General features: G+C 38.8%; 1 protein-coding gene across 3 annotated transcripts in view; it reads left to right on the plus strand.

Annotated features, from left to right (window-relative positions):
* The window catches only part of EXOC4 (exocyst complex component 4), a 747,671-nt gene that overhangs the window by 146,222 nt on the left and 589,365 nt on the right, over nt 1-12,084 (plus strand). The window lies entirely within an intron of this gene.

A 12,084-nucleotide genomic window follows, 5' to 3' on the forward strand; every position in this document is an offset into this window, starting at 1 on the left:
AAAGATGGAAAAATATTCCATGCTCATGGATCGCAAGAATAAACATTGTTAAAATGTCTATGCTACCCAGAGCAATCTATACCTTCAATGCCATCCTGATCAAAATTCCAATGACATTTTTCAAAGTGCTGGAACAAATAATCCTAAAATTTGTATGGAATCAGAAAAGACCCCGAATCGCCAAGGAGATGTTGAAAAAGAAAAACAAAGCTGGGGGCATCACGTTGCCCGATTTCAAGCTATATTACAAAGCAGTGATCACCAAGACAGCATGGTACTGGCACAAAAACAGACATACAGACCAATGGAACAGAATAGAGAACCCAGATATGGACCCTCCACTCTGTGGTCAAATAATCTTTGACAAAGCAGGAAAAAACATGCAATGGAAAAAAGACAGTCTCTTCAGTAAATGGTGCTGGGAAAATTGGACAGCCACATGCAGAAGAATGAAACTCGACCATTCTCTAACACCACTCACAAAGATAAACTCAAAGTGGATGAAAGACCTCAATGTGAGACAGGAATCCATCAAAATCCTAGAGGAGAACATAGGCCGTAACCTCTTTGACATCGGCCACAGCAACTTCTTTCAAGATACATCTCCAAAAGCTAGTGAAACAAAAGCAAAAATGAACTTTTGGGACTTCATCAAGATAAAAAGCTTCTGCACAGCAAAGGAAACAGTCAACAAAACAAAGAGGCAACTCACAGAATGGGAGAAGATATTTGCAAATGACACTACAGATAAAGGGCTGGTATCCAAGATCGATAAAGAACTTCTCAAACTCAACACCCAAAAAACAAATAATCAAGTCAAAAAGTGGGGCAGAAGAGATGAACAGACACTTCTCTGAAGAAGACATACAAATGGCTAACAGACACGTGAAAAAATGTCCATCATCATTAGCCATCAGGGAAATCCAAATCAAAACCACACTGAGATACCACCTTACACCAGTTAGAATGGCCAAAATGGACAGGGAAAGAAACAACAAATGTTGGAGAGGTTGTGGAGAAAGGGGAACCCTCTTACACTGTTGGTGGGAATGCAAGTTGGTACAGCCACTTTGGAAAACAGTGTGGAGGTTCCTCAAAAATTTAAAAATAGAGCTACCCTATGACCCAGCAATTGCACTCCTGGGTATTTACCCGAAAGACACAGATGTAGTGAAAAGAAGGGCCACATGCATCCCAATGTTCATAGCAGCAATGTCCGCAATATCCAAACTGTGGAAAGAGCCGAGGTGCCCTTCAACAGATAAATGGATAAAGAAGATGGGGTCCATATATACAATGGAATATTACTCAGCCATCAGAAAGGATGAATACCCCACTTTTACATCAACATGGGTGGGACTGGAGGAGATTATGCTAAGCGAAATAAGTCAAGCAGAGAAAGTCAATTATCATATGGTTTCACTTATTTGTGGAACATAAGGAATAACATGGAGGACATTAGGAGAAGGAAGGGAAAAATGGAGGGGGCGGGAATTGGAGGGAGAGATGAACCATGAGAGACTATGGACCTGAGAAACAAACGAGTTCTAGAGGGGAGGGGGGAGGGGGATAGGTTAGCCCGGTGATGGGTATTAAGGAGGGCACGTACTGCATGGAGTACTGGGTGTTATACAAAAACAATGGATCGTGGATCACTACATCAAAAACTAATGATGTATTGTATGGTGACTAACATAATATAATAAAATTAAAAAATAAAAAAAAAAAACAATGAGGAAGGAGAAATAGGGAGTATATTGGTTTAGGTGCAAGCGTACTGGAACAATGAAGACTTAGAATATTTGATAGAGAACTGATAGAAACATGGCTTTTCATATCTTTTAATTGACTTTAACAGTGTTTGCCTTGGACCTAAAATAATGAGCCAAGTGTAAAATTTACTTTGAAATCTTAATCTGAATACTGTAAATATTTCACTAGCAAATCATCTACTTTTTATTTCAATATGCCACTTTGATTTTATTACCTTTTGGGATCAGTATTTTTCCATAATTGTTTAGTTTTCAAGATTAAGAAAATTGAGATAGAATCCACGTCCTATAAAATTCATCATTTTGAAGTGTACAATTCAATAGTTACAATTCAATAGTTTGGTAGGTGTACAATTCAGTAGTTTTTAGTATATTCACAAGGTTATGCATCCCTCATCACTACCTAGTCCCAGAACATGTTCACCACCCTAAAAAGGAACCTAGTCATCAGCAGTAACTCACCATTAGCAGTTCCCTCCCATTCCTCCTTCTTAGCCTTTTGGCAACCTTCAGTCTACTTTCTCTCTATGGATTTACCTATTTTGAACATTTCATGTAAATGGAATGGTATAATACATCATCTTTTGTGACTAACTCCTTTCACTTAACATCATGCTTTTCAGGTTCATCCATTTTATTGCATGTAGCAGTACACCATTCCTTTTTATTTCCTAATAGTACTCCTTTGTGTGGACATTTGATGTATCCATTGGTAAGTTGAGGCATTTCTGGATTGTTTCCACTTTTGGCTATTTTGAATAATGCTGCTGTGAACATTCATGTACAAGTTCTTATGTGAAGATGTATGTAGAATTTGAGTATACCTAGGAATGGAATTTTGAGGCCATATGGTAACTCTGTTTAACTTTTTCAGGAACTGCCAAACTGCCAAATTGGCTGCACCATGTTATATTCCCACCAAATTGGGCATATTGTTTGAAATGTAACTGACATACTGTTAAAAATAAGTTTACCATTTGTTTCCTGCCTTTTGGAACATCATGTGTACTGGAATGAGTTATGACCTGAAGCTTTGAACGGTCACAGAATTTTAGAGCTGGAGGGTTTCTAATGAATCCATCTTCCCATTGGAATGGAAGGTCCCTGTGATCCAGTACCTTGTCTGTTTTGGTCACTGCTGTATCCACTCCACCTAGGTCAGTGCTGTAAAAGAGTAGGTGCTCAGTAAATGTTTTCTGAATAAATGAATATAATCCAACTCCTCTGTTTTTTAATGAGGAAAATTATGCCTAAAGAGATCAGGTGACTTTCTAAAGGTCACAAACAGACTTAATGGCAGAGCAACAGCTAGAATCCTTGGTCCTGATTTCCCTGCCCAGCTCTTAGCCTCACAGTCTTCTTGAATTCACTCCTCTGTCTGAGCTTGGTGGTCCATCGCCGACCTCACTGACCTCCAATAGCATTTTCTGACAGTTTATAGCTTTGCTTTGGGCTTTATTGACATTTAATGAATGTTTTTGTTCTTGTGAAGTCATTTACATGTTTACTGCTGAGGCCAGCGTTCATAAAAGGAGAAAAACATTTAAATAACTGCATTTTACCTAGGGAAGATAAATTACAGTTGCCCATCAATAAATAGATAACTTTCATAGCTGCCAAGATTATTAGATTGTAGAAGACAATAAATTTGCACCCTCCCTTATGAGTCACTTGCCTTAAAAAATTCACAACTAATTATCTAAAAGTGAGACAAGTTAATGGAGATTTGCTATCTATTTACTAGTATTCTTTTCTTTCCTAATCACCCTTTGGATGGAGGAATCCATTTTATCAGCCTTTCCTCCCTACTCTGCTCTTCTGGAGTAATATATGTATAAGTTAAATGTAGCATAGCGTAAGTAAGCATAGATTACCCTGTGTCTGAGGCAGTGTTCTTGAAGGAGCCACATTTGCATGTTAAGTGGAGTTGTGTGCCATGAAGGATAGGTTTATAGACTGGACCCTTAATGAAGTTGAGAATCACTGTGCAAAAGCTATAGAGTGTAGGTAGAAATCTAGAGCCTTTGAATACAAAGAGTATACATTTCACTTCCTTTTGACAAAGTCTCTATTTTATAAGGCTTTATGGGAAACAGTTCAATTACTTCAGTTAAAACTCATTCCAGGAAGCAGAATATGAAGACGTTACTTGAAAGTATTGAGATTTTCTCCTTTTTGTAACTTGTCACCAGTTGATTGATACCTGGTATTAGAGTAAGAGGTTTAACAGATTCCTGAACTCTGGTTATATTTGTCGATATCTGTGGGACATCTCCTAGGGAGCATTATAAGGCCGTTAAGGTAATAATTGTGTTTCTGGTTTACTCCATTCATGTAGTGTTGGGCATTGAGATTGGGAAAATATAAAAAAATCTGCCTTTTGGCTAAGGTAAGAAGTAAAAGCATTTTTAGGGATTAGCATGAGGTGGTAGAGGGGGAAAATAGGCTTTTATTTAGAAGATTTATGTTTAAATTCTGGCTCTGTGACTAACTTGTTGAGTAATCTTGTTTTATTTTATTTCATTTCATTGTATTTTATTTTATCTAAAGATTCATTTATTTGAGAGACATCAAGAGTAAGAGCAAAAGAGAGGGAGAGTGTGTGAGTGGGAGGGGGGGGCAGAGGGAGAGGGAGAGGGAGAAGTGGACTGTCCGCTGAGCAGGGAGCCTGACACTGGGCTAGGGACTCCATCCCAGGACCCCAGGATCATGACCTGAGCTGAAGGCATACACTTACCCCTGAGTAATCTTGTTTAAATCACAGAACTTCACCAAGGCTCACTTTACTCATTTATAAAACATGGATAATAGTAATTCCTCACAGTGTGGCTTTTGTGAGATACTGTATGGGACACATAGTAGGCATTCAGTAGTTGTCAGTGTCAATGAACCTGGGGTTCATTGGCCTGTCCTAATCACGTTTTGTTATATGTCTGTGCACGCATACTTAGATACATACATTCAACACACACACACACACACTCCAGTCTATCTCCATCCCACATCTTGTTCCCAGTAGGATTTAATTGGTTATGTGGTTGACAAGTTAACTCCTAAATGTATGTGGACAGTCAGAGGCTTTTAAAATTATCTTATTGGGGCGCCTGGGTGGCTCGGTTGGTTAAGCGTCTGCTTTTGGCTCAGGTCGTGATCCCGGGGTCTTGGGATGGAGCCCCGTGTCGGGCTCCCTGCTCGGCTGGGAGCCTGCTTCTCCATTTCGCTCTGCCTCCCCCTGCTTGTGCTCTCTCTCTCTCCCCCTCTGTGTCAGATAAATAAATAAAATTCTTTAAAAAAAAAGATTTAAAATTATCTTATAATGTTATTTACTGTAAAGATTTGTTAATAATTGCTATAAATCTGTTAAGTGCTTTCCAGTCTTTGCCAGTACCACCGCTATTGCTTACATTATCCAAGTTGGAAACCTTGGCATGATCTTTTCTACCTTCTCTGTTCTTTGTAATTTTGTTGCCTAGAAGGACATTTCTATGTAAAGCTAAAATTGTATAAAAGATTGTTGATACTGGTGTAAGGTAGACAATTTATTAGTTAACGGATTACTGAGGTGCTATAAAATTCCTAATCATGTCCATTTATACTCAGAAATACAATATAATTCAATTCTAAAGGTTTTCTCCCCCTCTGTTCTTATTTTCTAGTGATCCTCTAAATGGAAGCTTATAAAACTAGGTCTCTTTCACCAAGATGATGTAGTGAGGAGACCTTTCTGTATTCCATTAACAGCAGGATACCAGGTGTGGGTAAACAACAACAAAAACCTCCAGCAGCCTGTATCTGAGGATGTGGTAGACTGTTCAGCAAATAGTCATTCCTTAACCCCATCTCCACCCCTGTCTCTGTGAGAGTATACTTCCTCCTTCCATTGACACTGGTCTCGGACATGTCACCTACCACGACCAGTGGCATCAGCAGATAATGCCACTAGCAAGGGCTTGAAATGCGCTTGTGCATTTGGATTTGGTCTTTTGCCAAATCCCAGATAACCAGCATATATGTGATCAAGAAAGAAATGGTTATTGTTATGTTGTTGAGTTTTTAATGTGGTTTGTTACTCAGTATTGTTGTGGCATTAGCTAACAGATACAAAGGGATGCTGTTTCCTTATAAAGGTTTCCTTTATGTACCGATTTGGGAGCCTTAACTTTCCCTATAGAATCAAAAACCTTATTGTTTGATTGTACCTATTTTAATGCCAATTTTGTGTCTCTGGTCACTGACAAAATTGTTCAGGATTGAAAGCCCAGTTAAAAGGAGTACTAACAATTCAGAGCTGAAAGAAGGGTGCCTGGTTGACCCTGGCTATCTCTGCAAACCTGTCTGTACTTGGAAGTTGTTTCTAGGAGAAGATAATGGCCAGTGGCTCCTTTCTTTGGTAAAGTCATTGCATTTCCTTAGTGGTGAAAAGGGCAGTGTGAATATACAAAGATAGTCTCTTTAATTATGGAAAGAGCCTATTAAAATTCCATTTTGTCTTTAGAAGTAAACATATAAAGGAAAGTGGGGGAAGCCAGACACCTCTTTAAAATAATGATTGTCTTGGGTTAATTCCTTCACTGTGCCCCCAGCATCATTAGATGCCAATCCTTCTGTGTAGGTTCATTTGCAAACAAAACTGATTAGAGAGGGGAGGCTGTGTGCTGGAGACTTCCCTAAAGCAGAGGTTTCAGACACCTGCCCAGTGTTTAAACTGGTTACTGTCGGCAGTACTTTTATTTATTTTCCCTCTACCTAGGAAAAAATGGCGGCGGTGGTGGGGGGGATTGTTTATTTCAAAGGGTATTGGAACCCATCGTTCAAAAGAGAACACTAAAAAAAGAGAAAAAAGGATATTATGTGAAAGCTCAGAAGGTTTTCAGAATTTCTTTCTTGCCCATTATAAACATGATCTTTCCCTTTGCTCTGAGCTCCCCCCTCTGGCATTCATGGTATATTTCCCTTTCTATTATTAACAAACTTCAAAGCTCCCCCACCATGTCATTTTGCTGTCCCTCCAGACTGCAAAGCGATGGTAGGGGCTGCTTTTATTTCCTAGAGTTTGGAGGGTTGCAGATTAAGGAATGTAGAGGAACTGCCTGCAACATCTATTAACTTTTAATTCAGTGCAGAAAAAATCGGAAACCCAGTGCACCATTGATGCTTCAAAGATACTTTGAGCTTGTTTAACCATTTTTTTAAGGCTTGTGTGCCAGGACTGAAATGAGTTGCATTTCACAGACCTCGGGATTGTGCTGTCATAATAGCCAGATCCATATGGCTCTTTGTTTTTGTAATTAAAGCTTTATCCTTACTGGTTTGTTTTTTTTTCTTAAATGGCTCTAAATCTAAACTAAATCTTAGTTCTGATGGAGACTGATTGCTTTATTGTAAGTAAACGCTTAACTATTGTATCATATTTTCTCTAAAAAGATTGGTAATGTCTAATTTCTTTCACACTGTCTAGGAATCTGATTTTCAATGCAGCTTAATATTTCAGAAAGCAAAATCTCATTCCTTTAAGACCAAAGGTTGTATTCTAACATTTTTAAGTGGAAAAGTTTATAAAATATATTTCTCACATTAGGTCTATAGGAGTGGAAAAAGTTTTCCCTCACCTTCTTAGGGTCCCTGGCTGGGTTTGAAAATGGACAAAGACGATTAAGAGGAGAAAGGCATACAAATGTTTTTCATGTAAGTTTTCTATGACCTGGGGCCCCTCATAAAAAAAGGCTCAAAGACATGGCGAAACCTACTTGCTTTGTTATGTTAGGTTTAACAAAGGCAACTGTGGACAAGTGACTGAGCTATGTGAGGAGGCTGAATTAGGAAGATGAGCGTTATTTAACAAGACCTATTTGTGTATAGTTCTTTCACTCTCAGCTTCTTGTCCTTGATGGTAAGCATGTTACTTTCCTTCTGGTCTAGAGAGGACATCTTTCATGGAGGAATTTCATCTCCTGCTCTCAAGAAGAGGAGGGAAGGTCAGAGTGTTTTTCTTGTATTTGCTGTTTTTCAAGTGGCTTTAACTCAAAATATGCCAAAATGGCTTATTTTGGGGTTATGTGCTCTGAACTCTTTCAGGTCTTTTTGCCACAAAATCCCGAGCACATTGAGACTTACCTTGATGGTTTGAAGGACCATCATTTTGAACCTGGTGAACTGATGCTTCATTTGAACTCTGCACACTACCCTTTATTGAATGTGTTGCGGCATGTCAGAGGTCCCCTTGTCACCTCCAGAGGCCTGTACGGTGTCATTGTCCGCACTTCGAACCAGCCCCAGACTTACGTTTCTTTCTGTCTCACTTGTCTGCTTTTCAGGCCATTTGTCTTTTTCCCCTTGCTGTGTGGTGGTAGGTTATCCCATCTAGATGCTTATTATGTCTGTCTCAGACAAGCTCCTCGTGCCTCCTAAGCTGCCTAACAACTGTGGGATAAGCTTGGAAGGCAGGAACCAAGGTCGCTAGAATTGCAGGTAGAATATGTAATCAAGAGAACACTCAACTGGCATCAAGTGCCTGAGCTCTTAACTATGGATTTTGTAACCTAAGTAAATTTTGCCTATTGAGATGTCTCTTTCTTTCCTGTTCTTTAAGTTCTGAGTGGTCCAGGTTACCAGATAAATTAGGTAATATTGTGCTAACGATAGCAGTCAAATGACACTCAAAACACATTTGTTATAGGATGCTCTCTCCTAGTCACATGCATCTGTATGTCTGTCATTTGAGTTTTAGATGTTCCATGGACATCCATTTTTGGAGAAAATGCTTCATTATTTAGAAATTTGTTCATTTCCAGAAGTATCTGGGTGAGGTAGAAGTTTCTGCCATTGCTTCCTGTCCTACCTGGATTGCGTTGAATGAGTAAGTGAATAACTAAACTTGCTTCTTTTGACCCTGAAGTGCTTGAGTTTTTTTCTTTCCTTTGAGTCAAGCCCTTGGTTAGATTTTTTTTTTTCCAATTAGCTCTTAAATTTTATTTTATTTTTTAAATATTAGATCCTCCAACCTTATTCGTCTATGGCTAAAAGTTTGGGCCCTTTTACCAACCTCTTATTTTCTTAATCCTCTCTAGCCCTTTGCAACCACTTTTTTACTGTCCTTTTTATGAGTTTGACTTTTTTTTCTTTAAAGACTCCACGTATATATAAGATTCCCTGTATTCACTTAGCATGATGCCCTCAAAGCCTATTGGAAATGGCAGGATTTCCTTTTTTTCATGGCTGAATAGTATTCCACTGTGTGTGTGTATGCGTGTATGTATATGTGTATATATATACATGTATTACACACACCTCACATCTTTATCATCCATTCATTTGTTGATGGACACTTCAGTTGCAGCATTATCTACAACAGTGAACATAGAGAAACAATCTCTTAATTTGTTCTTGCCAATCTTTTATTCCTAGAGGTAGAATAAGGGTGTTCGAATTTTCTTAAGCAGCCTTTTTTTTTTTTTTTTTTTTGCATGTGTTTTGTTCTGCTTTGTTTTAAGGAGACAGAATTTATTCTTGCCAGTTATTTCAAGAGATCGGTGCTCTTACATCAGCTTGATTGTTTTTGAGAGATTTTTTTTTTTCTTGGCATCTAGACAAACCGGAAAGGACATGGGTCAGACCTAGAGTGATCTGGCCTTCCTTGTACTCCCTCTCTGCTCCCTCAGCTGGTACGTCTGTGCTTGCCCCATCCAGCCCCCCGGAGCTTGGCCCTCTGAGTGAGGTCTTGAATTTGACTGTAGCTATCCTTTGTAGGCCAGAGCTGTCGGTATTCATATAAATGATAGTACCTTTGGGTCTGTTTTCTCCTTTGCTCTTCTTTGGCATAAAGACTCATCAATGATGAAACCCCCTTTCTCAGTAATCAGGGCCGATACCCTTTTCCTATTCATCTCCTTTTTCCTGAGAGAAGGCGAACATCACTCATTTCTTTTTTTTTTTTTTCCTACAGTCTTGAGGTCTTTTATTTTCTTTACGTTTATCATGTCATGAATTCATAGGGAATGGGTTCCAGCAGTTCGGGCCCCTTTCCATTAGTTCTCACAGAGTGTGCTTCTCTGGGTGGGGCAGGCTGGCGCTTCAGTTGAACCCAAGTACCTTTTCTCTTTGGCTTCCTTCTTTCTCTGATCATTTTCCTTCACACGCTTCAGGAAGCTATCTTGGCTCTTTGAGTGTTTAATATGCTCAATGCGTACATTAATTCTCTTGGCAAGAATCTTGCCCTTAACATGTTTGTTTACAACAATGCCAACAGCATGCTGAGTAACATTGTAGACTCTTCCAGTTTTGCCATGGTAACATTTGTGGGGCATTCCTTTTTGAACAGTGCCCATTCCCTTGATGTCCACAATATCACCTTTCTTATAGATTTGCATGTATGTGGCCAAAGGAACAACTCCATGTTTTCTAAAAGGTCTAGAGAACATATAGCGGGTACCTCTCCTCTTTCCCTTTGTGTTGGTCATTTTGGCCAATTACTGGAAGATGGTAGTTCCGGCCAAAAGCAAACATCACTCATTTCTTCAGGGATAGTCTGCTAGCCTAATCCTTAAGGCCGTAGAGGACCTGATCAGACAGCTAGGACTGACCTGTGACGGAAGCAGCCTTCCTAAGTGTTGTATACCTTTCCTGTATGTGAGTTCAGTGGCTTTCAACTTGGCTTATTCAGTGTGTAGTTATGAATATGTATTGCATGGAATGCGCTATACTCTACATAAAGAGATACCTAAAGATGCCCAAAGATGGAATCTTCCCCCCTTTTAATTTAGCTTGTGGGGAATGTAGCATTTAGTCTTTTTGCTTCTGTTTATAACTGTTTGAGATCTTTTCCCATTAGCTTAGTGTCAGACTCCTGAAAGCATATGCCTTTATATAAATTTGCCTGTCTGCCCTGTTTATAAATTAAGGATAAATTAATTGAAAAGAGTATCTGGGTGTTTGACGTTCATGGGGGATGGGTTGGAATGTCTGTGTGAGACAATTCCGTGATTCATTGAATTATAATGATCATAGTAAAGGTAGATTTTAGGATTTCTGTTTATCTTTTGGCCTCTCTTTAAGCTTAATATGTTTTCCAAATATTTTAGAGGATTTCTTTATAAAGAAAGTACTGAGAATATTTGCTCGAATTTATGGTATATATTGTACATCTTTTGCTTTTATTTTATGGTTTCTCAAATTTACTCTGTTTATATTTCTAGAGTGTTTAGGGTTTTATTCTGATCATGGTTTATGATTTAATTGGCTACCAGATGTTCACATATTCTACCTTTTCCTATTGTTTCATACGCAAGAGAAAAAAATAGTCTGTAACCTCCTCTGTGGTGCAATTTTCTGCTCAGAAGAAAGGGAAAAGTTTGGTACCATTCACTTTCTAGCTCATTGTCTTTATACATATTCAGCTACCTGGTGCTCAATTGCTGGTTGCTCCAAACTTGGTGTTAATGTCACACAGGGAAGAAGAATGTCTCTGGCTTCATGGAGCCCACAGTCTGCATGGCAGAAAATGTCATGGCTTTTACCACTAACGTTTGCCATCCTCTTTCTTCCTAACCATTTTAAGATTGATAGGATGTTTCGTTGTCTAATTTTTTCCCTTCAAATCTTCTGTTTCCCCATTTTTCTGTGATCTTTCCGTAATGATTGTGAATGACTCCTCAAGTATGTGAGTGAATTCCCTTAAGAGACTTAGCTTCCCATCATGCAGGACTACTGATTGGTCTGAGTTCAGTGTTGTCAAGTGTTCCCCATCTGCTTTTTGTCAGTCGCTATTTCTGCAAAGTCTTCATTCTCTCTAATTATACAAATATGTCTTCTTCATTTTTCTTGTCAAAGACATATTAAAAGGAATTAGTTCAGTTTCTGAGCTGGTTTAGTCTTCATTAATTCCATCCCCCACTCCATTTTTAGCAGCATTTTTCTTTTCTCCGTCTCCCCACCGCCCCCCCCCCTTGGTGATTTTAAAAGCTCATCTTCTCATGTCTGACTTATTTGAGTAGCATGAATTAATTTGGTACCTCTGAGTCTTTTATAAGTTTTAGCTGACTGTAACAAGGTACTTTACACTTTCCTCCATATTTAGTTCAGATCTGTCTTTGTCTGTAGATATTTGAAGAGTCATTTGTGAAACTACGTTAGGTGTTTCTTGTTCATTATCATTTTCCCCAAGAGGAATTTTAATCCTGTGTGTGTTAATTATTTAATTATCCTAATGACGTCTCTTATGGTACTCCTGGCCTCTTGCACACTAATGGATTAATCCTTCATCCCAGGGCTCCTCAGAGCTGATTCTTTACTGTTTGTACATTTGTATTTAAATGGT

This window comes from Neomonachus schauinslandi, chromosome 12 (assembly GCF_002201575.2).
Source record: "Neomonachus schauinslandi chromosome 12, ASM220157v2, whole genome shotgun sequence".
Taxonomy (NCBI): Eukaryota; Metazoa; Chordata; class Mammalia; order Carnivora; family Phocidae; genus Neomonachus; species Neomonachus schauinslandi.